Consider the following 20367-nt stretch of genomic DNA (forward strand, 5'->3'; position numbering starts at 1 on the left):
ATAAATAAATAAATAAATAAATAAATAAATAAATAAATAAAATATCAAAAATTGTATGTAGGTTATTGCAAACATTGGTGGTTTGAACACCATGGGACTTCAGCATCCATAGAGAGGATGTCTTAGATCCAATACCCCATGGATATCAAGGGTGGTTGTATAAACCAAGTATTGTGATAAATTACTTATATGTGTTATCTTATTTAATTCTCACAACAACAAACACATGACATATAATTTCCTTATTTCCATTTTACAATGGAGGAAACTGAGGCTTAAAAATATCAAAGTTATATCACTAATTAAGTGGTACAGACAGAAATCAAACCTCGATTATTTCTATTGCAGAGTTATGAATCGAAAAATACCTGGTATGATGTAGTACTAAGTGAATAGAATGGAGTCAGATTGTATGGGTTAAAATCGTTCCTCTGTACTTCTAGCTGTGTAATACTGAGAAAGTTGTTTACCATCTCTGGGCCTCAATCATTTCTATTAAATGAATCTAAGAGATTAATATGTAAATGTCTAAAAACAATGCCTGACAATATTAAGTTTCACATGATACTACATGAAGTGTGATAAGCAAGGCACAGAAAGACAAATTCTCAATCACATGTGAGAACTAAAAAAGTTGATTTCATGGAAATAGAGAGCATATTTGTCATTAGAAATTAGGAATTTGGCAAGAAAGGTGATAGTAGGTACGAAGGTTGCAAATAAGGAATCAGTTGTAATGTTCTATAGTCCAACCTGATGATTATAGTTTACAACATTTAATATACATTTTCTAAAGAAGAAGAAGAGTGAAATTAGAAGCTTTCTAATGCAAATAAGTAATGCATATTTTGGGAGAGGGCTATGTTATTTATGACGATTTGATTACTACACATTGCATATAAGTATGGAGTTACCACACGGTGTCCGGTATCCCACAAATATATGCAGATGTTACAGTAACAAAAAGACTTGCTAAGAGAAAACTTCTGGTCAAGAGAATAAAATCTCTGGCATGTTTAAAGACCTAACATTCCAGTAGGCCTGGGTCAATCAAGTGGCTAATGGTCTACCCCTAGGAAGATGGGCTCAACTTAAGTCATGCTAAAGAGATAGGTTGAATAATCAGTGCAATTTTTCCGGCCTGCAGTGCCTGCCCTAATGCTGTAGCTGCACATAGATTCCTAAGTTTTCCTGCTTTTCTTCAGAAAAGTATAACTTCTCCTTTGTCTTTCACTTTTCTAAGTATGTTTTCCCTAACACTTTGGGCTGCCCCAACATTTTGGGCTTTCTTAGTCTTTCTCTAAAGTTCCCTCTCACCACCAGGTGACTGCAAATCCACAATGCCTTTGAGCTCCATGCCAGTTTAAAATGCATGGATCTTTTATCTTTCTTACCTCAATTCTCCATCTCTTCACAGTTGCTGAGATTTACAGCCTGCCTTCCTGAGAGATTGCCTACCCAGAGGCTTTAAAATAAGCTAATAAAATTATCTTCAAATTGATGTTCTGTTTGAGGCCATTCTTAAAATCTTTTGTTAATGAGATTATGAACACTAAGAGGGGACCACGATGTTCCCTGCATCAAAATTACTATGTCAATAAGAAGGTCGGCATTGCCGACTGGGGATATGGCTCAGTAGGTAAATTGCTTTCAGTACAAACATAAGAAACTGACTTCAGACATATGTAAGAGGCGGACATCACAGCACATATCTGTAACCCCAGTATTTGGCAGAGGGGGAGACATGTGGATCTCAGGAACTCTCTTGCCAGTCAGTCTAGACAAAACAGTGAGCACCAGTGTTGGTGAGACATGCTGTCACAAAAATAAAACAGAGAACGAAAAAGAAAGACACCTGAAGCCAACCTATGTGCTCTGAGTGCACTCTTCACAGGCAAGTGAACTCACACACACATGCACTCACAGTTATACCACACAAAAAATATAAAAAATAAACATTAAAATAATAAAAAATATAAAACTCAAATACAGTAAAAATGTTCAAATAAAAAGTTAAAATATTGATAACATTAAAAGATACAAAAGCAGATTTATAGCTTCAGATGGCAACATATTTTTCTGCCAAGAATAATCCAGTTGACAAGCAAAATGTTTAATAGATAAAAATAAGGTAATAAAACATAACAAGCTTTATTCTTACTTAACACTTCTGAAAGTCCAATGATCTTTAATTCCTTCTCTTCGCCCCCCCCCCACACCACAACCTGAGAAATAAGAAAGTATATATGTTTAAAAACCTGACTGGGCATGGTGACACATGCCTTTAATTGGGAGGCAGAGGCAGGTGGAGCTCTGTGAGTTCAAGGCCAGCCTAGTTTACATAGTGAGTTCAGGGCCAGCCTGGTCTACATAGTGAGTTCCAGCCAGCTTGAGCTATAAGGAGAACCCATCTCAAAAAGACAAAAAAAAAAAAAAAAAAAAAAAAAAAAAAAAAAAACACAACAACAAAAAACTGAGACCAGGGAAATTTAGGATAAAAGCAAGTTCCTCACAAAGTTCTAGAAATAATAATGTCAGAAAGAAGAAGAAGAAGAAAAAGAGACTGTGAGTAAAGACAACAATTTAAAAACAAAGCTAACAGGAACAATAGTTAAATTCCATTACAAGAGTTGATTCATTTCAAAATCAAGAAACTTACCAAAGAGAAATGAGTGATCCCAGTAACTACACTCATAACTATACCTTGTCACTTGAGAGATTTATAAGGCAATAACTTGGCTGTTACTGTTAACCTGTATAAGACTGTGAGTAAAGACAACAATTTAAAAACAAAGCTAACAGGAACAATAGTTAAATTCCATTACAAGAGTTGATTCATTTCAAAATCAAGAAACTTACCAAAGAGAAATGAGTGATCCCAGTAACTACACTCATAACTATACCTTGTCACTTGAGAGATTTATAAGGCAATAACTTGGCTGTTACTGTTAACCTGTATAAGACCCATTCACTAGTATTGTACGTTGAAGCAACAGTATTATCAGAAACCATGAATGTCAAGAACTATTGAAATGTCTCATTCATTCACACATTCATCAGATTGGAATGTAAAGATAGTCACGATAGCCACACTTACTCTGAATCATGTATGTCAGTGGATAGTCCAATTCTGTTCCACACTCCCTCCAAACACAAAACCACCAAATTCCTCTTTGGGCCTCTTAGAGGTTCTCTTGTGATCTAAAATGAGTTTAACCTACCAGTCTCTACCCAGTTAAAGCAACATTTGATTAATGCATCCTTTTTTCCTGTCCCTAGCCCCTGGTTTTAACCACTAGCCAACTCAGCACAAGTACCATACAGTCAATCTAAGTTACATTGTTGTAGTAGGGCAGAGGGAGAATTGAAAAATCATGCTACATGAATTTTAGTTCTTTTTAAATGTAATATTTTTATTAATTCCTTGAAAATTTCATACATGGATACAATGTATTTTTAATATATTCACCCTTCACCCTCAACTTCCCCAACTCCCTGTCTAATGCTCTTTTGTTATCTCTAGAAGTTTAGTTAGGTGCTTTACATTTTCTGTAGGGCACAGGTATGCAAGGGCTGTGGAAGGGTAGTAGAAAACTGATGGAAAGTCTCATGGTGCCTGGGAGCAGAAAGGTTCAATGTAAGGGCATGCGTGCCCAGGACCACGGTGGAGTCAATACTTTAGCTGGCCATCAAGGAAGATAGGAAGTCCATTCTTGAAAATCAGTAATCCCAAGACGAGAAACTGCAAAGGACAGAAATCTCCCCTGTATCCATCCTAAGTCTAACACAGAGGCAAAGCCACTGCCATGCACAACTTGGGATCTTAGGGGAGAGGGTTGTAGGAAATGCAGCCTCTCAGAGAAGTGTGAAATTGCTGTGTCCATCCTCCAATCTGCTCTACCATCAGCCCACCACTAGAAAAATTTGGTACCCTGGCTCACAGTTGTGGACTACCGCTCCAGGTTCATGGGAGGGAACCACAGCTCCAAGTTCACAGGAGAGGACCGCTCGAGGTCACAGAAGGGAACACAGTTCCAATTCACAGGAGGGGACCAAAACTCTGACTCAGGGGAGGGGACCACAACTCCAACTCACCAGAGGGAACCACGCTCCTGGTTTATAGGAGGGGAGAACAAGTCCAGCTCACAGGAGGGGACCATAGTTCCAGCTTACAAGAGGAGACCACAACTTCATTTTCACAGGAGGGGACCACAATTTCAGCTCAAATAGGTGATCACAACTCTGGCTCATGGTAGGGGACCACAGCTTCCAGGTCACAGGTAGAGCCACAACTCTGACCCATAAGAGGGAACCTCAGCTCCACCTCATAGAAGGGGACCACAACTCTGGCTCACAAGAGCAGACCACAGCTCCAGCTCACTGAGGGAACCACAAATCCAAGTTCACGGGAGCAGACCAGAGCTCCAGATCTCATGGAGTGGGAGGACCATAACTCTGGCTCATGGGAGAGGACCACAACTAGCTCGCGGGAGGGGATCATAGCTTCAGGTTTATAGGGGGGGCGTCACAACTACAGCTTGCAGGAGGAGAACATAGCTCTGGCTCACGGGAGACCACAGCTCCAGATCACGAGGTGGGGGGAACCCAACTCTGGGGCATTGGGTGGGTTACTACAACTCGTACTCATGGGAGGGGACCTTTCTGGGTTTACAGAAGAGAATCACAACTCCAGCTCACAGGAGGAAACCACAGCTCCAGTTTAAGGGAGGGGACCACAGTTCCATTCCATGGCGGGAGACCTGAGCTCCAGATTCACAAGAGGGGACCATAGCTTGAGTTCATGTGAGAGGCCCACAGCTCCAGGTTCACAGAAGGAGACCCCGGGACCCAAGTTAGCTTCCTAGGACTGTTTCATTCTGCCATCTTTTCTTCAAGAAAGACCATTTTGGCTTTTGTCAATTCCAGAGCTCAAAATTTTGAGATCAATATAGAAGTACCTCCTCAGTGGCCACCATGGTGTTCCAGCACTGGGTGGTGAGGATGGTGAAGCTGGAGACTGTGGGTGCCTTGTAGTCCTCATGAGTCTTGGCCATGAATTCAGACTTGGAGATCTGGTCCAGCACTGCAGCAGGTGAGAAACACTATGCTCACAGATCCAAGTATATGTGGGTTAAAACTGGGGCTATGCACACCATGATAATTACTGAAGGGTTAATCTGGATCACTTCCTGGGTCTAAGCAACATGATCAGTGCTTGCAGCAGAGTAGAGATAGATTTATAATTTATGTAGACTAACCAAATGAATACATGAGTCGTTGGGCAAAGCATATTAATGAAATGCTTCAAACGTTAAAATGAGCTTTGAGAGGGCATCTAGCTCACCTTTTAGGTCTTTCAGGGATTATAGCAAAATTATCTCACAAAGCTAAAGAAAATTTTTCTTTAAAACAATCTCCAAAGAGATGCCCCAGACACTTGATGATATATTCCAATCTTATTTCTAATGCAAATGATTTAGCACTAATAGAGATAGGGTTACTGTGGTACATAATTTCCATTTCCATCACTTTGTGAACTGAAAAGAGCAAACAAAGTCACCAATAACTGTTGCCGAGCTGCTAACCAGTTAACACATTATATGCATAATTACAGTGGAAAACATTCTAAAACATGGAGCAATGTATACACACACACACACACACACACACACACCCTAACCCTACACCTTCCCAAATAAATCAGTTATTAATAAAAATGCTAATCATGAAGATTACTGGAAGGTGTTTGTAAATCTTAAAAATAATTTTTATTGGTGCTGGAGAGATGGCTTAGTGGTTAAGAGCACCAGCTATTCTTTCAGAAGACCCAGGTTCAAATTCCAGCACCCACTATCCAGAATTCTAGTTTCAGGGGATCCAACCCCCTGTTCTGTCCTCCATAGGCATTGCACGATACAAGTGCACTTAGACACATGCAGGCATAACACTCATACATAAAAATAAAAATAAATAAATTAATTAAAAATATTTTTATTGATTCTTTGACAATTTAACACAATGTATTTTGACCATATACAGATAACCTCCCCATCTATTCTCAAATCTACCCCCAGGACCCTACCCTCCTCATTTAATGTGTGCTATTATTATTATTTATTTAATATTTTATGTATATGTGTGTATTGCCTGCATGTAGGTAAGTGCACCTGTGTCATGCAATGCCCATAGAAGACAGAAAAGGCTGTCAGATCCCCTGGAACTGGAGTTACAGACAGTTGTTAGCTGCCATGGGGGTGCTGGGATTCGAACCCAGGTCTTCTGCAAGAACAGTCAGTGTTCTTAACTGATGAGCCATCTCCCCAGCCATTATTTTTTAAGACCTATCAAGTCTAATTTGATTTCCCTAAACACATTTCCTGGACTGTATTCAACCTAGCCAGCAATAAATACTTAATGAAAAATAATTCTTCCTCACCCAGCAGCTAACAATTGCCATAGTTTCTCAGCTAGAGATGGGGGTTGTGACCACCTCCTCCCTTCATGCTGCTTTTTGTCTGCTTGGGTTTATGTGGGTTTGTACATGATGTCATCACTGCTGTGAATTTATATGTGCAACTGATTTGTTGTTTCCATAAAATACAGTTTCTTGTAGTCATCCACAGCCTCTGGTGCTTACAACATTTCTGTCCCCTCTTCTAGAATAACCCATAAGCCTTTGGAGGAGAGGATGTGATATAGATGTCCCATTTAGGGCTGAGAGTTCTTCAGTGTCTCATTCTCTACTGTTTTGCTGATCTTTGTGTTAATCACATTCTGCTGCAAAGAAAAAGCTTCTCTGATGAGCTGAGAGATACATTAATCAATGGGCATTACATGCCATGAGAAGTTGGCTTAACAGTATGTGCACTCAGCAGAATAATAATTGAAGTTTCTCCTCTGTGGCCTATTTCCTGTGTAGCTAAAGGTTCTTGATACTGATAACAGTGCCAGATGTGTGTTCCATCTTATGAAATGGACCTTAAATCCAATCAGAGAATGGTTGGTTACTCCCATATCATTTGCACCATTATTACACCAGTGAGCATAACTTTCCAGACCAATAGTTATTGTAGCTAGCAAGGTTTGCAGTTGGGTAATACTGATGATTATGTTTCTCTTCTTGTAGTATGCATAACACCTTCTAGAATTATGAAAGCTAACTATAAAGCTTTTAGGCCAGTACCAGCTTGATTTCTCTGTGTTTTTCCTATGACTTGGGAAGATAGTGTCTTTAGCAATAGGGTCTAACCATGACGTTCTGTGGGGTAACCATGATAAATGGCAAGAGGACATATATTTTTGAAGGTCTATGGGAACATTTTGGTGAACAAATCTAGAGAGGGAGCCCATCCTTGTCATTGAACTTTTTATTTGCTAATATGTGGTGTCTTCTAGGGTCACTGTTATCCCATTATAGGACATTTCAATTTCAAATATTTTTATTTATGTATATGTATATATTTTAAGAAACTTCTACAGAAGTAGATTTCATATAACTTTTCCAAACACTTCTAGTTTTAGTTATCCTGCCCCAAACTCCCTCCTTTACACTGCTCTTCTGTTCCCCACCCAATTTAACACTACTGCATTATACCCTCTATTCCTTATATCACTGCAGTCTATCCCCCCTCCCCTAAGTTATACCACATGTATGTCCCTTATTGGTTTCCTGACCTCTCTGGATATTACATTTGAAGCACACATATCTAATAATTCAAAGCTAGTATCCACTATGAGAAAGAATATATAACATTTGTCTTTCTGAGGCTGGCTACCTCACTCAGGATGAGTGTTTACAGTTTTATCCATTTACTTTGAATTTCATAATTTTGTTTTTCTTAACAAATAAATAACTTTCCATTGCATAAATGAATCACATTTTTATTCACTCATCTGTTGATGGACATCTAGGTTGCTTTCAATTCATAACTATTATATATAAAGCAGCAATTAATATAGCAGTTAATATGGATGAGCAGGTATCTATCTCTGTAGTGGGACACAAAATCTATTGGATAAATGCCCAAGAATTGTGCAGTTGGAACATTTGTTACAGCTATTTATAGCTCTATGAAGAACATCCAGGCAGATTTCAATAGAAGCTGCACCAGTTTTCACTCCCAGCAGCAGTGATTAAGTACACCTCTTTCCCAATATCCTTATCAGGATTTAGGATCATTTCTTTTTCGAATCTTAACCATTTGACTGGGGTAAGATGAAACCTCAAAGTAGTTTTAATTTGCATTTCATTTATGGCTAAAGATGTTGAACAGTTTTTAAAGTATTTCTCAGTCACTTGCGTTTCATTTTTTGAGAATGCTGTTAAATTCCTTGCCCCAAATTTTAATCGACTTTTTTGTTTGTTTGTTTGATGTTTGGGTTTTTAGTTTTTTGTTTATTCTAAATATTAACTACAGCTGGTAAAGATTTTTCCATTTGGTTGACTGCCTGTTCACTTGAATGATGGTGTACTTTGCTACACAGATATTTAGTTTCATGATGTCCCGTTTGTCAGTTGTTGAACTTAATGCCCATGTTATTGGGGTCCCATTCAGAAAGACCTTTTTGTGCCTATAAGTTCCAGTGTATTCCCTACTTTCTTCCTTATCAGATTCAGGATATCAGATCTTAAGTTAAGTCCATTGATCCATTTTGATGTTGAGTTTTGTGAAGGTTGAGAGATAGGGAACCTTGTTTCCTTCTTCAACATGTAGCTATCTTGTCTGACCACCACCATTTGTTGAAGATGCTGTCTTTTCTCCAATTTGTCTTTGTGGCTCCTTTGTCAAAAACCAGGCAGCTCTAAGTACATGGACTTAAATCAAGGTCTTAAATTCTATTTCATTGATCAATGTATCAGTTTTTATGCCAGTACAAAGCTTGTCCTATTACTATATCTCTGTGGTATACTTTGAAATCAGGGTTGGTGCTAGCCTCAGCTCTTCCAGTTCTTCTCTTGTTCGGGATTCTTTTTTGTGTTTCCTTACAAAACTTACGAGTGTTTTTTACAGTTTAGGTAAAGAATTTTGTTTGAATTTTGATTTGGACTGCATTGAATCTCTAGATTGATTTTGGGAGGATGGCCATTTTAAAATATTAATCCTACCAATTCATGAGCATGGAAAATCATTCAAACTTTGGGTGTCTTCTTGAATTTCTTCCTTCAATGTCATATTTTATTTGAAAGGTGTTAGATTTATTACATTGATTAGATTTTATATAAGTCCTTATATGCATCCACTGAACATTTCATCTACTCTAACTGTATTTGGCATCAAAACAGAGCTATGACACTGGGCTTATAGGGAAGTTTTAAGAATACTAGCAATACTTTAAAATTTTTTGATGTTTCCTCATAAGAAAGTATATTACTAATAGAAGCCTGGTCTATCTTTATTCTAAATTTATTTGTGTGTGTAGGTAGTAGGTATGTATGTAGGTAGGTAGATAGAAAGGCAGATAAATAGATAGGTAGACAAATAGATATGTTTTATTATACAGATCTTTCACCACCTTTGTTAGATTTATTCCAGATTTTTAAAGGCTGTTATGAGATTGTTTCCTTGATTCCTTTCTTAGTGGGATGTTGCTGGTGAATATGAAGGATATTGTTCTTTGTAAATTTATTTTGTACCCTGATACTTTGCTGATGGTGTTTATTAGGTCGAGCAGTTTTCTGGCGGGGGTCTTTTACTGTCTTTTATGTATAGAATTACATCATCTACAAATAAGGATACTTTAATTTCTTCATTTTCAATTTGTATGCCCCTTTTCTCCTTCGTTTGTCTTCTTGCTCTAGATAAAACTTCAAACACTATATTGAATAAAAATGGAGGGAGTGGGCATTCTTGTCTTGTTCCTGATTTTAGTTGAAATGCTTTGAATTTTCCTCCATATAGAATGATGTTGGCAAGGGACTAGGGAGGGAGGAGAGGCTGGATGGGAGACAAAAAGAGTAAAGATGAATGAATCTTTGGCACTACCTAGAAGGAAATGTGATGCCATCGAAACCCCATGATAAACGCACATACAGTGTCTGAATATCAGTGCTAATGTACAACTGGGAGCTGTTTGGCAAGGAACATAGTGCCAGACAGAAGAGATCTCCCTTTGAGTGGTTGGTGGAAGTGTTCCAGGAGACTTCCAAAATAACAAAGGCTGTTGCCAAACCTCGTGGTTATCTCCCAGAACTAGTAGATAAGACCCTACTGCTGAAGACAGGACATACTTCAGAAACATGACTTGAAATCAATGGAACAGGAACTGACATGGAAACCTTCTAAGTTTGGCAGTCATATGGCTAGGTAGAAAATAAATGGTCCATACCAGTCCTGAAGTGTAATAACCATAGTGACCAGCACTGCATACTACCTCTGTTGGTGCAGTAGTGGCACTGTTATCTAAGGGGGGGCATGATCAACAGCTATCCAATTGGGCTTGAAGCCCCCTCAGTGGGAGTGAGCTCATGGGTAGAACTGTAAACTCACTGAAGTACAGATGGAAGGAGACAACATAGATCCTAGAGAAAACTGTCTCTTTCATATCTCTAGACAAATGAAATTTCTTAGTATAAGCTAAATATCAATCCTTATATTTACAGACAAGCATACTGTACACCACTCATCAACGAAGCCTCTTTTTGATACAGATGGAGGCTACTGCAGAATTTTCAACTGGTCTGAGAGATGCCCATACTAGGTAACACATACAACTAGAGATCATGGAACATAGTGGAACAAGGGGTAGAGAGAAAACTAGTGCATCCCTCAACTCTCACGAGTAAAGCTTCCTTGTACAGCAGAGTGTGATGTACATAGAAGGTCACAACTGCCCAAGTTTTAAAGAATAAGAGACTGTAGAGTGTGTATTCCTGGATAGGACTCCTATAACTGAACCTCACCCAAACATGGCTGAGGGACCATTGCAGAAGATGGGGCAGAAAGATTGTAAGAACCAGGGCTGGTTCATGAACACAGGGAAGCAGGGGCTTTCAGGTCGTTGGAAGCTTGAACATCTGAACTTATGGTAATGGTGGCATTGAGCACAGGATACATGCTGACTCAATTGAACAAGGGCCCAGAGGGGAGGAAAGAGATGGATGGAAGGCCAGCCATAGACTGAAAGCTGTTGGAGGCTGGTTGCTGCTGGGTGGGGGAGAGTATGTCTTACACACGATCTCTGGATGGATTGCCTGGACTCCACTGGATGAATTTGTGCTGAAGGGCATCTGGGTGCAAATGCTTGCCTGGATAGGACATACCATGTGTGGGGGTAGTGCATGGGGTCTGGTCAGGGGAATGGGGAGGCTTGGTTGGGGGGTCTGGGATTGTTTGAGAACTATTATATGAGAATATAGAAGCTCAGTAAAACTATATAAAAACTTTTATTTGTTAAAAATTTCATACAATATATTTTGATCACACTTCCCCTGAAAAAAATCTCTTGTTATGAAAGTTCCAAGGGAAAACATCAATGGATGATGCAGCACTAGCTCCAAAAACAAATAACCACATCAATGGCCAGCACAGCATACGTCATTGGTGCAGTAGTGGCACTTTTATCTTGGGGGCAATGACCAGCTACCTAATTTGACTAAAAGCCCACTCAGAGGGAGGAAACTCAAGTGTGGTACTGTAACAGAACCTAATACACATGGCCAGAGTGGTCATAGATCTTAGAGAAAACCCCAAAACTGTCATATCACTAGACTAATATGATTTCTTACTATGTGCAAAACATGGCATAAAAAAGGCTCATTGATTAATGGAATAGAATTTGAGTAGACAAATTTATGTCTATGCACTTAACACTTAACTTCAAATGAATCTAGGACCTCAACGTAACACCTGATACCCTGAATCTGATAAAGGAGAAAGTAGGGAAATACACAGAAACATATAGACACAGGAAAGGACTTTCTGAACAGGACCCTGCTACTGCAGGCATTAAGACCAACAACTGACCAAAAAGATTTCTTGAAAGCAGAAAGCTTCTGGAAAGCGAAGTACACCAGAAAATTTGAATATAGATACAACGTACAGAATGGAAGACCCTACAAATTTCACTAGAAATTTTTAGAACTAATAAACACTCGGCAAATTGACAGGATAGAAAATTACTCTTGTTGCTGTCTTTAGTTGTCAACCTGACACATCTGGGGAAGACAGAATTTCAATTTTGGAATTTCCTCTATTGAACTGGCCTATGGATGTGTCTGTGAGACATTTTCTTGATTGTTGAGTGATGTAGGCGAACTTAACCCACTGTGGTGGTGCCGCTTTTGGGCAGGTGTTCCTGGGTTCTATAAGAAAGCCGGCTGAGGATGGGACAGGTGAACAAACTAGTAAGCAGCACTCCTTCATAGCTCAAGCTTCAGCTTCTGTCTCCAGGTTCCTGCCTTGAGTTCCCACCCTGGCCAAATAAACTTTTTCTTTCCAAGTTGTTTTTGGTCAGTGTTTTACCACAGGAAGAGAAACCAAAGGACAAGTAACATACAAAATTCAGTAGCTTTATATACTTACAACAAGCATATTGAGAAAGAAATCAGTGAAGCAATACAATTCACAACTGGTACTTAAAAAATACCTTGAAATAAACCTAACAAAAAATAAAAGACCTCTATAGTGAGTGTGATGGCTAATCCTGCGTGTCAACTTGACTGGATCTGGGATTAACTGAAATGAGAGTGATCTACTTAATTGGATCATCTGAAGCTGAAAGACACACCCTAAATGTGGGCATTACCTTCTGAGGGCAGCCCATATAAAAGGCCATGGCAGAGGCGAACTTTTATTTTGCTTTTTGCTCCTTGCCTTCTCTCTCACTGGTGAGTTCATCTTGCTGCTGTAGACTGAAGACTAGCTGATCTTTTGGAATTCATCAGACCTTCAGCGCCAGATTGGGACTACTGAGACATCCAGCTTCATGGCCTGAGCGACTACGGACTCTCAGCCTCTCCAGTGTACTGCAACCATTGTTGGACTACTCGGACTCTATCTTGTGAGCTAACCTGATAAATATTCATTCTACAGTTCTGTTTCTTTAGAGAACCCTGACTAATAAAGTGAAAAATGTAAAACTAAAGAAGGGAACAGAAGAAAACTGTAGAAAATGGAAAGAATACCTGGTCTCACTGATTAGAAGAATCAATATTGTGAAAATGGCAATCAACTCAATGCAATCTACAAATTCAAAGTAATCACAATAAAAATTCTAGTGACGTTACTCACAGAATAGAAAAACAAAATGAAAGCAAAAATATGGAAACATAAGAGACCCAGGAGAAGCAAAGAAATCCTGAGCACAAGATATGCCAGATGTATTGCTATATCTGATTTCAAGTTATACTACAGAGCCATAATAACAAAAACAATATGGTACTATCACAAAAAGACACAGAGTTCAGTGGAACAAAATAGAAGGTCCAGATATAAACCCACACAGCTGTAGTCATGTGATTTTTTACAAAGATGCACAAATCTATATTGGATGAAAGATAACATGTCCTCCAAATGATGTTTGAAAAACTGGATATCTACACACAGAAGACTGAAAATGGAACCTCCTCTTTCCCTCTGTACAAAAATAAATGAACAGCAAGTAGATCAATATCCTAATGTAAAACCAGAAAATATAAAGACGCTAAAGGAAAACCTAAAGAAAATATTTCATTATACAGGCATATGCAAGGACTCCAATTATTCAATAAATTATTCAAAAACACCTTGAAAATTAGGACCATATGAAATTTCAAAAAATAATTCTGCACAGCAAAGGGACAGTTGTGTGAAAAAATAGCCTACAGAGTAGGGGAAATATTTTCTAACTGCACATATGACAGGGGTAATACTGAAAATATACAAAGAATTAAAATCTAAATAACCAGAAATCAATCAAACCAATGAATAGGTGACATAATGAAATGAGCCAACAGTACTAAAAAGATGAAGCACAAATGGCTAATAAACATATGAAAAAATGGCCAGCATCATTAGCCATCAGAGAAATACAAACTAAAACTATACAGACATGCTGCCTTATTCCAGTCAGAATGGCAGTCACTAAGAAATCACATAATCTCCAAAGCTATGAGAGCTAGCCTCAGAGGAAGGAAGTTGTTTCAAGTCAGTTGCAGCTATATTGCTCCAAATCTTGTGTCCAAAGTACATTCTGTCTTCAGCAGTAGGGTCTTACCTCCAAGTTATGGGAGGCCATCAAAGGCTGTGGCAACAGCCTGAGTAATTTTGGGAGTCTCTTGGACCACCCTGGCCAGCAATTCAAAGGAAGGTACTCCCTGGCACTGTTTCTTGTTATGTAACCTTAGCTATAAACATGGACTTATGTAGAGATAATGTATGTGTAATTTGCCATTAGGTCATTGGACTAATATTGTTCTCTCTGGGTTTTTAAGACTAGCTAGGCATTATTTATTCTCTTCTCTCTCTCACTGTCCAACCCTTCTGCCATGGTTTCCCTATTTAAAGTGTCCCCATTTTCCCCATTTCTCCCTTGATAATACCCATCTCCCAAGGTCCCACCTCTCTTGAGCTCCTTCTTTCACTTTATCCCCAAGGTTCCTTGTATAACCTTCCCTCCTCCCTCCCATTTAAATAACCCCATTTTAATCCAGTTCTCCTTTAGTAACACCGTTTCTTCCTGTTCTTCTCTCTCAGGTTCTTTTTTTCCCTTTACCTCCCTGGTTCATTTTCATTATTCTTGTTCCTGTAATTATATCTGGATACATACCTATAAGGATTTTGTGCCAGGATCCAAGATGAGGGAGAACATACATCGTTTGTTTAATGGATGATCAAATGAACACCAGCTTCAAGACCAAATAACCACAACAATGGCCAGCACAACATACACCATTGGTGCTTTTATCTTTGGGGCAACCAACAACTACCTAATTGGACTAAACTCAATGGGAGGAAACTCAAGTGTGGTATTTTAAGCATAACCAAACACACAAGGCTGGAGTGCTCATAGATCTTAGAGAAAACCCGACGACTGTCACATTTCTAGATGAATGTGATTTTTTACTATGTGCAAAATATGTATCCTTATATTTACAGACAAATATCCCAGTCACCTCTCATCAAAGAAGCTCATTTTGCACGAGAGACTATCACCAAGTACCACAACTGGTCACAAAGAGCCATTGTCTATGAATTGCAGAGGCCTAAGTGACACATCTACAATGCAACCTCTACACCTAAGGCTCATATAGAACACAGAACAAGGGTAAAGAGGAAGATACTGATGAATGTCTCAGTTCTCAATAATGAAGCTCCCTCATGCAGCAGAGGGTGAGGAACACAAAAGGTCACAAATGGTCAAAGTGTAGAGATCAAGAGTTCTGAATGATGATCCTTGACAAGACTCTTTTATTAAACTTCACCCACCCAAGGCTCAGGGATCATCATGGAAGAGGAGGCAGAAAGACTGTAAGAGCCAGGGAGAAGGTACATGACCATACTGAAACAGAGTCCTACAAGCTCCTGGGAACCTGCTCATATGATTCTATGGCAATGGTGTCAGCATACACAAGTCTCATGCAAACTCAGGTGGACAAAAATCCAGCAAAGAACTGGGAAAATGAACAGCAGACTCCAATTTTATCTGAAGAAATATGGGCAACTGATTGTGGCTAGGTGCAGAAGAGCTAATCTTCTTAAGAGAAGGAACTCTAGATAGGTTGATCAGACCTTAGTGGATGGATTTGCACTGGGAAACAACTGGGGACACTGACGACACAGTGGTCCTTAACAGGGATGACAGAGTATATGGACTCCAGTGGGGGGGTTATGGGAGGGTGCCAGTGGGGATAGGGGTATAAAGATGAATAAGATTGTTTGAGATGTTCTGTATGAAATAAACAAAAAAAAATCAATGAAATCAAATTAGAAAAGAAATCACATAACAGCAAATGCTCGTGAGGATGCAGAGAAAATGGAACCATTATATACTGCTGGTCAGAATGTAAATGAGTGCAGCCACTATAGACATCAGTATGGAATTTCCTCAAAGGACTGAAAATAGATCTACCACGTGATCCAGCTCTGCCACTCCTGTATTTACCCAAATCACTCTTCAGTTAACATACTGCAGAGATACTTGCACATAAGTGTTTAGTGAAGCACTGTTCACAATGGCTAAGTTATAGAACCAAGATAGGTGTACATCAACAGAATATTATGTAGTATATTTACAAAATGGACTTTTTCAGCAATAAATCATTTTCAGAAAAATTGTTGTAACTGGGGATTATCACATTTACAAAACTAAATAAGTGTCAAAAAGAGGGCATCTCTCATGTGAGAATCCCAAGATGCATGTATTTATGAAATAAAGTAGATGCAAAACTGTCTAAGGGAGGAAAATGGAATAGTGGAAAGGGGAGGGGGGAGAAGGCAGAAAGTAGGAGGATATGGAGATGAGTATGCTCAAAACACATTATGTAGTTGTATGATTATGTTATTTTGAAATTCACCATTAAGGTTCACCCTCCCAGCTCCCCCACCCTATCTCTCCTCCTAGCAGGGAGACTGGCACCCCAGACCTCTGGACTGATCTTTTGTCCCAAACTTCCTACTGCTTCCTGATCCTTTGCATCCAGACCAACCCAATTCCTCCCTTTGCATCTCTGGATGGCACAGGGATGCAGCTTTCTGGATCCAGCAACTTTCCTTGGTAAGTTTGGCTGAACCCACTGCGCCTTGAATCCCCACCTTGAATTCACCCTCCCAGCTCCCCCACCTCATCTCTCTTCTTAGCAGGGGCATTGTCCCATTCCTTCTCGTGGCACCCCAGATCCGTGGACTGACCTCTTATCCCCGAATCCCCACTGCTTCCTGATCCTTTGCATCCAGACCAACCCAATTCCTCCCTGTGGTCCCCAGGAGCCCTCAGGCCTCTTCTTGTCCCCACCTCCCTTTGCATTCTTGGGGACCAGCATCTTTCCTAAGCCCTGCTCCCAGGCCAGCCCAACCCTCAAATTCCTGAGGCCTGCATCTTTCTTGGAAGAACCCAGACCTTAGGAGAAAGCCTGAGTGCATCTGATCCTCATCCAACTTGGGCCTCTGTTGGAACTCCTCTGCAGCAAGATGAAAGCAATTTAGCAACTCCAATATAAAATCAAAAGAGATAACCCGAAACCTCGACCTGCCAGCTTTCAATGCCCAACAAGTAAACCACAAAGGCACATAAAGTTTACAAAAGGAAGCAGACCTAAACTCAACAAAGGAAAGTTTGAGTCTCACACAAGAACCAGAAACTACAAAAGAAATCCACATTTCAAAGACACAGAGAAAAATTAATAACATAAAAAACCAAAATAATATATTCCCACCAAGTACCAACAGTCCTGTAAAGGAGTACAATGAGAATCCCCTAGAGATAACAGAACATGCAATTCAAAATGAACTATCATAAACACGATAAAAGAATTCAGTGAATTTAAAGAACACACCAAAAAAAAAAAAAAAAAGAAATCAAAGAACTGAAAGACAGTAGCAATAAACTTCTGAATTAATTCAGAAAAGAATTAGAAACATTGAAGAATACTCAGGCTGAAATGAAGAAGGAAGTGAAATACTCAGTAAGCCAATTAGACAGGAGAAAAACAGGAGAAAGCCTCACAAACAGAATGAATGAAATGGAAAAAAAGAATATCAAGACTGGAAGATAAAGTGGAAAAATTAGACCACTCAAGCAAAGATTATGAAAAATTTAAGAAAACACAAGAATGGAATATGCAGGAATTGTGGGACACCATAAAAAGACCAAACTTACAACTCAGGCATACAGGCAGGAGAAGAATCTAAGGATAATGGTATGGAACAGCTCTTCAACAGGATTGTAGAAGAAAATTTCCCAAAATTAAAAAAAAAAAACATGCCATACAAATACAAGAAGCATATAGAACATCAAATAGACAGGGACAGAAAAGAAACTCTCCATGGCACATTATAGTAAAAATATTAAATGTTCAGAACAAGGAGACAATGCTGAAAGCTGCAAAAGAAAAACAACAAGTCACATATAAAGGAAAACTTATCAGGATTATGGCTGACTTTCAGTGCAAAATATGAAAACCAGGCATATCATAGTAAAAATACTAAACGTACAGAACAAAGAGAGAATACTGGAAGCTGCAAAAGAAAAACAAGCCACATATAAAGGAAAAAACATCAGAATTACAGCTGACTTTTCAGTGCAAAATATAAAACCCAGAACAGCCTGGACCAAAGTATTCCCAGTTCTAAATATTTGACAAGAGGACCAAGAACCACAGATGCCAACCCAAATTACTTCACCCAGCCAAAATGTCTATTTGGTCAAAGGGGAAAGGAAAACCTTCCATGACATAAATAGGCTGAAGGAATTCATGTCCACAAAACCAGCCTTTCAGAGACTCCTGGAAGCAATACAAAGAGCTGAAGAAAGGAACGACTATACCCAAGGGGTTATAGAAAGAAATTCAATGAAATCACAACTGTTGAAATGCACAGATATACCAAGAATGTGAACAGAAATAAAAATGACAGGATTCAATACGTGTCTTTCATAAATAACTTTAAATATCAATGGACTAAACTCCTTAGTCAAAAGACACAGAGTAGTTGAATGGATTAAGAAACAAAACCCATCTTTTTGTTGTTTGTAAGAAACTCATCTCACTTTCAAGGACAGGTACTTACTACCTTAAGGTGAAAGGATGGAAAAAAATATACCAAGTGAATGGTACTAAGAAAAAAGCAGGCAATGCAGTTCTAATATCTGACAAAATAGACTTTAAACTAAAAAAAAATCAGAAGAGATAAAGACGGCCACTTCATTCTGATCAAAGGAAAAATAGACCAAGAAAATATTACAATGATGAACACATATTAACTAAACTCTGGTGCATGCAACTTCATAAAAACAATACTACAGGACTTTAAGACCTGGATTAATCCCAACTCATTAATAGTAGGTGACTTCAATACCCCGCTGTCTCCATTAGATAGGTCAACAGGGCAGAGAGTTAACAGAGAGACATCTGAATTAAACAATACCATACATCAAATTGGCCTAACAGACATCTACCAAATATTCCACCCAAGCACCAAAGAATATACTTTCTATTCAGTGCCCTGTGGAACTTTCTCCAAAATTGACCATGTACTGGGCACAAAACAAACCTCAACAAATAAAAAAGATTGAAATAATTCCATGTGTTCTATCAGACCACAATGCATTAAAGCTTAAAATGAACACCAGAAGAAACCCTAGTGACTACATGAATACATGGAGATTAAACAACACACTCCTGAATGATGAATGGCTCAAAGGAGAAATTAAGAAAAAAATAAATGTGTTCCTGGAATTAAATGAAAAGGACAGTACAACTCAACACAACCTCTAGGACATGTTGAAAGCAGTCCTTAGAAGGAAGCTTATAGCTCTAAGTGCCTACATTAAAAATTGAAAAAGCACAAATAAATGATGTAACCTTGCAACTCAAGACACTTGAAAAGCAACAACAAATGAAACCCAAATCCAGCAGACAAGATGAAATAACAAAAATCAGAGCAGAAATTAATGAAATAGAAACAAAGAAAATAATATTAATAATCAACAAAACTAAGACCTGGTTTCTTTGAAAAGATAAACAAGATTGACAAGCCACTAGCCCATTTAACCGAAAGAAAGAAAAAGCACCTCCAAATCAACAAAATCAGAGATGAAAGGACTAACATCACAATATACATCAAAAAGATCTAGAACATCATAAGAGAATACTTTAAAAAACCTATATATTACTAAATTTGAAAAGATAAAGGAAATAGATGGGTATCTAAAAGCATGGGAACCACAAACACAAAACCAAGAAGAGATCAACAACTTAAACAGACCCATAACACATAAGGAAATTGAAACAATAGTACAAAACTTCCCAATTAAAAAAAGCCCAGTACCAAATGGATTTACAGCAGAATTCTACCAGACATTTAAAGAAGGTCTACATCCAATACTGCTTAATTTCTTCAAAAAGATAGAAATAGAGGAAGAACTTCCGAATTCCTTATATGAAGCCAGCATCACTCTAATACCAAAACCAGGCAAAGATAAAACAAAGAAAGAAAGAAAGAAAGAAAGAAAGAAAGAAAGAAAGAAAGAAAAAAGAAAGAAAGAAAAAAGAAAAGAAAAGAAAAAAGACTCTTTGTTGTAGCATGGCACCATAGAAAAACACAGAGGTGAAGTCAGGCTGACCAAGATTCAGATCCCTGCCTTTTATTAACTGTGTGACTTAAAACATAAAATTAGCTGCTCTGAGGCTTATTTTCCTTGTCTATAAGAGGAACATTATTAGTCCCAGCACTC

Source organism: Nannospalax galili, unplaced genomic scaffold (assembly GCF_000622305.1).
Source record: "Nannospalax galili isolate Female #2095 unplaced genomic scaffold, S.galili_v1.0 scaffold10, whole genome shotgun sequence".
NCBI classification, from domain to species: domain Eukaryota; kingdom Metazoa; phylum Chordata; class Mammalia; order Rodentia; family Spalacidae; genus Nannospalax; species Nannospalax galili.